The sequence below is a fragment of the Mauremys mutica genome, unplaced genomic scaffold, assembly GCF_020497125.1.
Source record: "Mauremys mutica isolate MM-2020 ecotype Southern unplaced genomic scaffold, ASM2049712v1 Super-Scaffold_100125, whole genome shotgun sequence".
In the NCBI taxonomy this organism is placed as follows: domain Eukaryota; kingdom Metazoa; phylum Chordata; order Testudines; family Geoemydidae; genus Mauremys; species Mauremys mutica.
Window position 1 is genome coordinate 701951 of NW_025423274.1, and position 11837 is coordinate 713787.

The window sequence follows — 11837 nt, forward strand, 5'->3', positions numbered from 1 at the left end:
CCTTGCTCATTCTCAGGGGCTGCTTTGTCTCCAGACAGATCCATTCTCTCTCAGGACGGCCTTGCTCTTTCTGTCTGTTTCACTCACTGAGGTGTTGGAGTAAACACTCCCCTTCCCTCTAGTCTTAGACAAACACTAGTATTAAGTGTTTGCTACTGATGGATTTAGAAAGCATTTGTCAAGATGCCATTTCTGGGGGATTTTTCCCAAGATCCAGTATTTTGTGTTCAAACATCTCCCAGCTTCCTTGGTGAAAGTAAGGCCAAGGTTTCCTTGCAGTATACAGGAAGAAGGCAGTTTTTCACCCCAGATGGGACTTGAACCCACAATCTCTGACTTAGAAAGCCATTGCCTTATCCATTAGGCCACTGGGGCCCTGAGAGAAGAATGGAAATTCCATCTCCTAAATGCATATTTCTCATATTAACTTGGACGCCAAATACCCTCTTTCTGCACCTTACAGAAATGTCTGCATCCCCTGGCAGTGAGGCTACTGGGCAGGTTGCTTACAGAGCTGAGCACCACCTTTCTGCCAGCCATCTTTAGAGAAGAAGGCTCTTTCCCCTGACAGCCACACAGAGCTGCCTAGCATCCCGAGAGCCTCCCTCGTGTTCTCCCGCAGCAGCCGCCTGCCGGTGTGGGTGGGAAAAGGGGACCAGGAAGCACTGCGGCCTCATTCCAGGACAGGAGGCTCTCACCACGCCCAGGCCTGCCTCTTGCCTTCAGCCCAGGCAGCCAGAGGTGCCAGGGAGCTCCCTGGCAGGCAGCCGCCCGCCTCAGCCACCTCTTGCCTCATGGCCCAGGCTCCTGGTGCTCTGCTGGTCACCGCCTGGCTTGAAGGCCCAGAAGGAAAGGAAACAAGCACATCTTTAGCAGAGGATGGTTTTGATCCATCAGTTGCTGGGTGATGGGCCCAGCACGCTTCTGCTGCACCACTCTGCTGGATTTTTGCAAGTAACAGCCAGCACCCAGCCTCCAGCCTCCACACTGCACCTTGTGAGCACTAGTACTGGCAGGCAGGTGCGCAGTTTGCTAGGCAGCAGCCTTGGGAACAGCAGTTTTGTATTCATGTGTCTCTGTGGTGCAATGGGTGAGTGTGTTTGTCTGTTAACCCCCAGTGGGCGCTACCCTTAGCTGCAGGCTGCGGTCTCAGGGGTCAGGGGAATTGATAGTTTGCTGCTAAGAAGGGAGCCAGTGCAGCCCTCTGGTGCTCTGCTCCGAGCATCTGCCTAGCCCAGGCTGTCCGCTGGCCTTAGGTGCTTCCCCCTCCATGCTCTGGAGCAGGGGGTCTCATCACAATATTTTTGGTGGCCTCAGAGTGTGGCCATGCCTGCAGATGTGTTTCCTGGAGCCCCCGGCAGGCTGGGTGGTACATGACGCCGATCCCCTGCTGGTAGCACCAGCAGAAACCAGTGCATCTGCCTGCCAGCGCTAGAGCTCGCAAGGTGCTAGTGTGGATGCTGGAGACTGGGTGCTGGGGACTGTGAGTGAGACGCCAGCAGAGTGGTGCAGCAGAAGTGTGCTAGGCCTGTAACCCAGAGCTTGATAGATCAAAACCATCCTCTGCTTTGCCTGTGCTCAGGGCCGGCTTTAGGAAGTGCGGGGCCCAATTCGAACAGTGTCGACAGGGCCCTGGCACATAGGCGGCGAGTTCTATGGGCCCGTGGAGCCCAGGCCCCACCAATAATCCTGAAGCTGGGCCCAGCTCCACCAATGTTTGGGCCCCAGGCCCTGTGCTCCGGGGGTCCCTGCGTCGCACTGCCGGGCGCTCTCACCTCAGCGGCAGCTCCCGGGAGAGGCTCCAGCAGCGACTGGGCTCACAGCCCATTGGCCGGGAACCCCAGCCAATGGGAGCTGCCGGGGGCGGTGCCGGAGCTGCCTGGCCACGCCTCCACAGCAGGGAGGGGGAGCGAGCCACCGGCAGCGGCTGAGCCCTGGGCAGAGCAGCAGCAGGGTCTGTGCCTGTCAGACAGACTCAGCCGGGGAGCTGTGGGGGCAGCCAGACACATGGACACAGCCGGGGAGGGGGGGTTGGTGGGGACAAACAGACACAGCTGGGGGTTGTGGGACAGACAGACACACGGACACAGCCAGGGGGTTGTGGGACAGACACACACAGCGGGGTGGGGGGGGGCAGCCAGACACACGGACACAGCCGGGGGTTGTGGGACAGACAGACACAGCCGGGGGTGGTGGGGGCAGCCAGACACATGGACACAGCCAGGGGGTTGTGGGACAGACAGACACAAGGACACAGCCAGGGGGGTGGTGGGGACAGACAGACAGACACAGCCGGGGGTGATGGGGACAGACAGACACAAGGACACAGCCGTGGGGGGGTTGGTGGGGACAAACAGACACAGCTGGGGGGTTCTGGGACAGACACACACAGCTGGGGGGGGGGCAGCCAGACACACGGACACAGGCGGGGGGTTGTGGGACAAACAGACACAAGGACACAGCCAGGGGGTTGTGGGACAGACACACACAGCCGGGGGTGGTGGTGGCAGACAGACAGACACAGCCTGGGGTTGTGAGACAGACAGACACAAGGACACAGCCAGGGGGTTGTGGGACAGACAGACACAGCCGGGGGTGGTGGGGGCAGACAGACAGACACAGCCGGGGGTTGTGGGACAGACAGACACAAGGACACAGCCAGGGGGTTGTGGGACAGACACACACCAGGACACAGCTGGGGGGTTGTGGGGACAGACAGATGGAGCCGTGGGCGGGGAAAGGAGCAGCAATGGGCACCCCGGGGCTGGTATAAAATACACAGGATGGGGGGAGCTTCCTGAGGGGACTATAGCAACACCCCCCGCAGAGCAGACCCAGGTTGCAGCTGGCTCCGCCCATCACAGCCCCATGCCCCACAGAGACCCACACAACCCTCTGCCCCCTCGAGAGACTCCCAATGACCCCTGTGTCCCTGTCACTCCTCTCCAGAGAGCCCTCCCCTTTGTGCCAGCCCACTCCCCTCCCCCACTGCCTCCCCTCCTCCAAAGCTCCCTACAATCTCCCCCTTTGCCTTCCGCCCCGCAGCCTAGCCCGTTCCATTGGCCGGGAGGCTCCCAGTCTAGTGGCTATCAGGGCCCATGGGAGCTGCACCTGAGGCAGGGTGCCTGCCTGCAGATGCAGACCTGCCTGGCTGTGCCTCCACAGCACAGGGAGGGGGAGCTACAGGTGAGCAAGCCCTGGTCATCATCATCATCACAGGCCCAGTAATTCTCTGGATATTTAATTTCACTGAGGCAAAATGTGTGCAACTTTATGGGTTGAATGATTGAATGACATAATACCCACCTGCCTGCATTGCCCATCACTAAGTCCAGTAATTTTGTCAAGCAGCAAAGAATCCTGTGGCACCTTATAGACTAACAGAAGTTTTGCAGCATGAGCTTTCGTGGATGAATACCCACTTCTTCGGATGCAAGCAGTGGAAATTTCCAGGGACAGGTGTGTGTATATATAAGCAAGCAAGAAGCAAGCTAGAGATAACGAGGTTAGATCAATCAGGGAGGATGGGACCCTGTTCCAGCAGCTGAGGTGTGAAAACCAAGGGAGGAGAAACTGGTTCTGTAATTGGCAAGCCATTCACAGTCTTTGTTTAGTCCTAAGCTGATGGTGTTAAATTTGCAGATGAACTGGAGCTCAGAAGTTTCTCTTTGAAGTCTGGTCCTAAAGTTTTTTTGTTGTAGGATGGCCACCTTAAAATCTGCTATTGTGTAGCCAGGGAGGTTGAAGTGTTCTCCTATAGGTTTTTGTATATTGCCATTCCTAATGTCTGATTTGTGTCCATTTATCCTTTTCCTTAGAGACTGTCCAGTTTGGCCAATGTACATAGCAGAGGGGCATTGCTGGCATATGATGGCATATATTACATTGGTGGACGTGCAGGTGAATGAACCGGTGATGGTGTGCCTGATCTGGTTAGGTCCTGTGATGGTGTTGCTGGTGTAGATATGTGGGCAGAGTTGGCATCGAGGTTTGTTGCATGGGTTGGTTCCTGAGCTAGAGTTACTATGGTGCGGTGTGCAGTTGTTGGTGAGAATATGCTTCAGGTTGGCAGGTTGTCTGTGGGCGAGGACTGGCCTGCCACCCAAGGCCTGTGAAAGTGTGGGATCATTGTCCAGGATGGGTTGTAGATCCCTGATGATGCGTTGGAGGGGTTTGAGCTGGGGACTGTATGTGATGGCCAGTGGAGTCCTGTTGGTTTCTTTCTTGGGTTTGTCTTGCAGAAGGAGGTTTCTGGGTACACATCTGGCTCTGTTGATCTGTTTCCTTATTTCCTCGTGTGGGTACTGTAGTCTTGAGAATGCTTGGTGGAGATTTTCTAGGTACCCACACGAGGAAATAAGTAAACAGATCAACAGAGCCAGTTGTGTACCCAGAAACCTCCTTCTGCAAGACAAACCCAAGAAAGAAACCAACAGGACTCCACTGGCCATCACATACAGTCCCCAGCTCAAACCCCTCCAACGCATAATCAGGGATCTACAACCCATCCTGTACAATGATCCCACACTTTCACAGGCCTTGGGTGGCAGGCCAGTCCTCGCCCACAGACAACCTGCCAACCTGAAGCATATTCTCACCAACAACTGCACACCGCACCATAGTAACTCTAGCTCAGGAACCAACCCATGCAACAAACCTCGATGCCAACTCTGCCCACATATCTACACCAGCAACACCATCACAGGACCTAACCAGATCAACCACACCATCACCGGTTCATTCACCTGCACGTCCACCAATGTAATATATGCCATCATATGCCAGCAATGCCCCTCTGCTATGTACATTGGCCAATCTGGACAGTCTCTAAGGAAAAGGATAAATGGACACAAATCAGACATTAGGAATGGCAATATACAAAAACCTGTAGGAGAACACTTCAACCTCCCTGGCCACACTATAGCAGATTTTAAGGTGGCCATCCTACAACAAAAAAACTTTAGGACCAGACTTCAAAGAGAAACTTCTGAGCTCCAGTTCATCTGCAAATTTAACACCATCAGCTTAGGACTAAACAAAGACTGTGAATGGCTTGCCAATTACAGAACCAGTTTCTCCTCCCTTGGTTTTCACACCTCAGCTGCTGGAACAGGGTCCCATCCTCCCTGATTGATCTAACCTTGTTATCTCTAGCTTGCTTCTTGCTTGCTTATATATACACACCTGTCCCTGGAAATTTCCACTGCTTGCATCCGAAGAAGTGGGTATTCATCCACGAAAGCTCATGCTGCAAAACTTCTGTTAGTCTATAAGGTGCCACAGGATTCTTTGCTGCTTCTACAGAACCAGACTAACACGGCTACCCCTCTGATACTTAATTTTGTCAAGTGTTTGTTGCACAACATGGTGGTGCCTACCCCTACCTTGTGCTTCAGGGGGTGATGGGGTCCAGGGCAGTCTGTTATAGCCTGTTATAGAACTACCTGATTAGTAATTGGATATGTTGGCTGGTATCTTTTTTTACGTGTTCGCTCCCCTTCATGTTAGAACCTGGCTACACCACTGGGGAGGGGAGCTTCCTAGACCTGTGCAGCTGGGGCTTGGGTGAATTTTGTGATACTCTGCCCCTCCCCAGCTACCACCCTGCAGTCCCCACTCCTGCACCATGCTGGGCAAGGGGCAGCCCCATCCCCAGTGAGGCTATGGTGAGGGGTGGCAGCAGGGGAGGCCACACGTGATGGCAACCTCCCCCCTCGGTACCCACCATAGGGGAGGCGAGTGGGCTTTCTGGACCTGAGAGGGACCCTAGGAGCATGTGCAGTGAACTGCGGGGGAGAGGAGGGGTCCCTCCCCTGGAGCTTGCTGCTGCCAGGGAGGGTGGAGGGGAGTCCTCTTTGACCCTAGCCCTGGGGCGAAAAACACGCAACTTAAATTTGGTGGTCAGTTTAGAGTATCATAGAATATCAGGGTTGGAAGGGGCCTCAGGAGGTCATCTAGTCCAACCCCCTGCTCAAAGCAGGACAAATTCCCAACTAAATCATCCCAGCCAGGGCTTTGTCAAGCCGGGCCTTAAAAACCTCTAAGGAAGGAGATTCCACCACCTCCCTAGGTAACCCATTCCAGTGTTTCACCACCCTCCTAATGAAAAAGTTTTTCTTAATATCCAACCTAAACCTCCCCCACTGCAACTTGAGATCATTACTCCTTGTTCTGTCCTCTGCTACCACTGAGAACAGTTTAGATCCATCCTCTTTGTAACCCCCTATCAGGTAGTTGAAAGCAGCTATTAAATCCTCCCTCATTCTTCTCTTCTGCAGACTAAACCATCCCAGTTCCCTCAGCCTTTCCTCAGAAGTCATGTGCTCCAGCCCCCTAATCATTTTTGTTGCCCTCCACTGGATTTTCCAATTTTTCCACATCCTTCTTGCAATGTGGGGCCCAAAACTGCACGTAGTTCTCTAGATGAGGCCTCACCAATGTTGAATAGAGGAGAATGATCATGTCCCTCGATCTGCTGGCAATGCCCCTACTTATACAGCCCAAAATCCTGTTAGCCTTCTTGACAAAGGCCAGAGGAGGGAGTGTTAGTGCCTGTGCGGACTTCTGGGAAGTGCATGGGGTGGAAGGGGATGCTGGGATGCTCTGGAACCACTCCTTCAAAGCCAGTCAGGACTCTGGGGGAGCCTCCTCTCTGAGCAGACTGTCTCCAGGGCAAGAAGCTTACACCTCCCTGGGTCTGACCTCAGAGCATTCAGCATGCCCTTCCACACCATGCACTTTCCACAGTGAGTCCACCCAGGCGGGGTCCTGGGGTAGCCAGAGGTCCCTGCACCCCAACTCCCCAGTCAGATGTGACTCTCAGCCAGACTGTAAAACAGAAGGTTTATTAGATGACGGGAACACAGTTGAAACAGAGCTTGTTGGTACAGAAAACAGAACCCCTCTGTCAGGTCCATCTTGCGGGGCAGGCAGCCCAGAACCAAGTTCTGGGTCTCTCCCCATTTCCACAGCCAGCTCCAAACTGACACTCCCTCCTCTGGCCTCTGTGTCTCTTCCGGACAAGGAGGCCACCTGATCTCTTTGTCCCCAACACCTTCAAGTAGCATCTTACAGGGGAAACTGAGGCACCCACACAGTATTCAGAGAAAATATTAAGAATATTCCCACTTCATCACAACAGGTGCAACAAAATATAATACCGTACATTGAAGTAGGCAAGTGCTGCTTCTGACTTTCCACTTTTAATTGACCCTTGTAATCTTGTGGCGCTGACGCGTTGTAGCTTCATTTTATATCGGCTTACAGGGCGGGAGCGGGGGGGCACCACCATTTTGGGCCCCACAAAAAAATTATACAAACCTGCCGCCTATGTCAGCCGGTCGTTAGTTTCTGCTTGGTAAAGGCAAGTCAGTGGGGTCCATCCGTCAGAAAAAGAGTCCCAGGACTTCTTGCTGGGCGCCAGGGTCCAAAAGCAGCACATTCCCTCCTGGAAAGGGCTGTGTTTGGAATGTCCGTCCAGTGCGCGTTGAAGGGAAGGATCCGCGTGCCAGGGAAGCTGCGTCCCTCCAGAGGCGCTTGAGAAGCCAAAGGGGCCGTGGGTGAGTTTGTGATGAGGTGAGTCTGAAGTGTGGAAGGGGGAGGGTGTCAAGAGGAGGTTTTGAGAGGTAAAAAGGTGCTGCTGAGCTGGTAGGTGAGGGCAAGGTCCCAGGCGGGTGTTGTGTGAGGAGCTGTGTAGGCCCGAAAAGGCATCGGGCTGGGCCAGGGCTTTTCCCAGGGCTGTTGCTGTGGCCAAAGCCTTTGGGAAGCAGAAGAGGGCCAGGGGTGTTGTTGCCTGCTGGGGCCCATGCGACGGTGTAGGTGTACGCTGACCATAGCTGGTCTGTGGGAGCTGGGGCCCCTCCCCATGCCCCTTTCCTCATTAGTATAGTGGTGAGTATCCCCGCCTGTCACGCGGGAGACCGGGGTTCGATTCCCTGACGGGGAGGGTGACCCCTTTTCAAGGGGGGAACAAAGAAATCCCTGGCCTGCCCACCACATGCCTTGCATTCTCCTTCTACGGACACTTCCCTTCGCACCCCGAACTGATGACTTTCACCTCCAGAGAGACAATTACCTCGCAAGGACACGCTGGCCCTAGCCAAAGCCTCTCCCTGGCCTTCCGCCCCCGGGCCCAGCTTCGGGGCCTGCACGTGGGGGCACGTTTCAGAGCGGCAAAGGGAAATAGGCTGGCCAGGGGCATGAGGACAATGGCCCAGACAAATGGGGAGGGACTTGGTCCAGGGGTGGAGGAAGACAGAAAAAGGGACAGGCATGGGATTGGCTTCCTCTATTTTTTCCTTTGCTCAGCATTTTACCTGTGACTGTAATGGGGAGACTTGAGAAATACCTGTGGCCGCCGGCAAGGTAGGTGGCCGCCCCGAGAGCGCAGAGCTGAGCAATTTTTGCTGGGCTGCTGCCTGCGCCCGCAGCGCCTGGCCGTGATCGTATAGGACAGAGAACAAAGGGTAGGAATTAATGGTAAATTTTCAGAATGGAGAGGGGTAACTAGTGGTGTTCCCCAAGGGTCAGTCCTAGGACCAATCCTATTCAATTTATTCATAAATGATCTGGAGAAAGGGGTAAACAGTGAGGTGGCAAAGTTTGCAGATGATACTAAACTACTCAAGATAGTTAAGACCAAAGCAGATTGTGAAGAACTTCAAAAAGATCTCACAAAACTAAGTGATTGGGCAACAAAATGGCAAATGAAATTTAATGTGGATAAATGTAAAGTAATGCACATTGGAAAAAATAACCCCAACTATACATACAACATGATGGGGGCTAATTTAGCTACAACGAGTCAGGAAAAAGATCTTGGAGTTATCGTGGATAGTTCTCTGAAGATGTCCACGCAGTGTGCAGAGGCGGTCAAAAAAGCAAACAGGATGTTAGGAATCATTAAAAAGGGGATAGAAAATAAGACTGAGAATATATTATTGCCCTTATATAAATCCATGGTACGCCCACATCTCGAATACTGTGTACAGATGTGGTCTCCTCACCTCAAAAAAGATATTCTAGCACTAGAAAAGGTTCAGAAAAGAGCAACTAAAATGATTAGGGGTTTAGAGAGGGTCCCATATGAGGAAAGATTAAAGACGCTAGGACTCTTCAGTTTGGAAAAGAGAAGACTAAGGAGGGACATGATAGAGGTATATAAAATCATGAGTGATGTTGAGAAAGTGGATAAGGAAAAGTTATTTACTTATTCCCATAATACAAGAACTAGGGGTCACCAAATGAAATTAATAGGCAGCAGGTTTAAAACAAATAAAAGGAAGTTCTTCTTCACGCAGCGCACAGTCAACTTGTGGAACTCCTTACCTGAGGAGGTTGTGAAGGCTAGGAATATAACAATGTTTAAAAGGGGACTGGATAAATTCATGGTGGCTAAGTCCATAAATGGCTATTAGCCAGGATGGGTAAGAATGGTGTCCCTAGCCTCTGTTCGTCAGAGGATGGAGATGGATGGCAGGAGAGAGGGCACTTGCAGGTTGCAGGGGGGAAGCCTTATGCCGCCCATGCCCTTTCCCCACCCCAGTACCCCTGGGGTGCCCGCTGGGCTGGGGCCTTCTCCCCATGTTCCAGTCTGGGGGTCTGTGATTCAGGCTCTCTCGGTTCAGAGCCCCCCTTCTGACTCTGGCCCCCCTCTGGACAGGCTCCTCGGGGCAGGGCAAGGGTCTTACAGCCATCTTCCCCCTGTCCCGGGCCTTCCTCCCCCTCTGGCAGAAGTCACAGGAGCGGCAGTGCTGCCGGACATGGGTAAAGACCCCAGGCCAGTAAAAGCTCCGTAGCAGCTTCTGCTGAGTACGCCAGGCTCCCTGGTGCCCTGAGGGGGGAATGTCATGGGCCTGGCACAGCAGCTGGTGGCGATACTCCTGGGGTACCACCAGCTGCCTCCTGATCCCCCCTGACTCCATTTTCCCTGGGGGAGCCCATTCTCGGTACAGGAACCCCTTCTCCCACAGGAACCTTTTCCGGCCACCTCATACCATGGTCTGTCCCCCCCCCCCCCCGAGGTTGGCCAGGTCCCCTATCCTCCGCAAGGAGGGGTCTTCCTGCACCGCGGCCTGGAACTCAGCCACTGGGGCAGGGATGGGGATCTGCTCTCTCTCACCGGTTGGGTCTGAGGCCACAGCCTCTCTGAGCCCTGTCCCTGGGCGTTCCCTCCCCACCAGGTCAGGGTCCTGCGCCTCGGGCAGAGTACCTTCCCCAGTGTCAGGGTGCAGAGCCCTGCGTCGACTCTGACTACGGTTCACGGCCAGGGCACCCCGGGTGTTACTTGGCCAGTCCTCGAGGTCCCCCCCCATTAACACCTCCGTGGGCAAAATTGGGTGCACCCCCACGTCCTTGGGGCCCTCCTTGGCCCCCCACTTCAGGTGTACCCTCGCCACAGGCACCTTGAATGGGGTCCCGATCACACCCCTCAGGGTCAGGTAGGTGTTGGGCACCATCAGATCTGGGTCCACCACCTCGGGCCAGGCCGGCGTCACCTCTGCGCCCGTGTCCCAGTACCCAGTGACCTTCCTCCCATCTACCTCCAGGGGAACAAGGCACTCGCTCCGGAGGGGCAGCCCTGTGCCCACCCTGTAAACCCAAAACTCAGGGCGGGGAGCATCCAGCCCCTCGGAGGGGTCGGCCCGGGGCCCCCCTCCCTCCTTCGCAGGTGGTACGCGGCCAGCCCCCCTTTCCTGCGAACGCTGCCCCTCATCCGACTGGGTCTCTACCAAGTTAACCCGGTGGGGGGTCGGTCTGCTCAGTTTGTCCATGGGTCTGGGGCACTGGGACCGCACGTGGCCCCTCTGGCCACAGTGATAGCAGCTCATGTCCCGTTGGTCCCTTCGAACTGATTGGTTGTCCCTGGCGCTGGCCGTTCCCTTTGGGAGGGGGTTCTCCCGATTCCCCTTTTGGGTGGTCTCAGGATGACTCTCTCTCTGCGTCGCGATGGGCCTGTTCCTTTGGGGCTCCTCCCTGCCACCCCCCAACCGGCTCTTCACATAGTCATCGGCCAGCCGCCCTGCCTGTCGCGGGTTCTCTGGCTTTTGGTCCCTTAACCACAGCCTCAGGTCGGATGGGCACCGCTCATACAGCTGCTCCAGTACCAGCAGTTTAACCAGGTCCCCCTTCGTCTGGGCCCCATCTGCCCACTTGCTGGCGTACCCCTCCATGCGGATGGCCAGTTGCATATAGGAGACCTCAGGGGTTTTATCCTGACTCCGGAACCTCTCCCGGTACATCTCAGGAGTCAGCCCAAACTCGCGCAGCAGGGCCTGCTTGAATGGTTCGTAGTTCCCTTTCTCCTCCTCTCCCAGCTGGCCGTACAATGCCACGGCTTTGGGGTCCAGTAAGGGGGTGAGAACCCGGAGCCTGTCCGCAGGATCCACCTGGTGCAGCTAGCAGGCCGTCTCAAAGGCATCTAGGAAGTCACCCATGTCCTCCCCCTCCTTGCGCGGGGCCAGGATGGACTTATCCAAGCTCCGCGCAGTCCTGGCCCCACCTTCACTCACCATCGCCCGGGGCCTGCTGCCCCCCAGCCTCTCCAGGTCCAGCTCATGTTGACGCTGTCGCTTTTTCTCCTCCAGTTCCTGCTCCCTCTGTCGCGCCTCATGTTCCCTCTGTCTCTCCTTCTCCTTCCGGTCATGCTCCCTCTGTTCCTTACGATCCTCCAGCTCTCTCAGTTTTATCTCTCTCTCCCATTCCAGCCGCTGGCGCTCCACGGATGAGCGTCGCCGGGACGATCTCCTGCTGGGGGGTGAGCTTCGCCGGGAGGATCCCCTGCTGGCCGGGGGGGTCACGGCGCCCTCGGTGCTCGCTGGGCTCCTCCTCCCCCTCCC

General features: G+C 55.2%; 1 non-coding gene across 1 annotated transcript; it reads right to left on the bottom strand.

Moving 5' to 3' along the window:
* Positions 1 to 302: 302 nt before the first annotated feature.
* Positions 303 to 375, bottom strand: TRNAR-UCU. The gene has a single exon. It is a non-coding gene; the product is annotated as a tRNA-Arg (tRNA).
* Between the last annotated feature and the right edge of the window lie 11462 nt (positions 376 to 11837).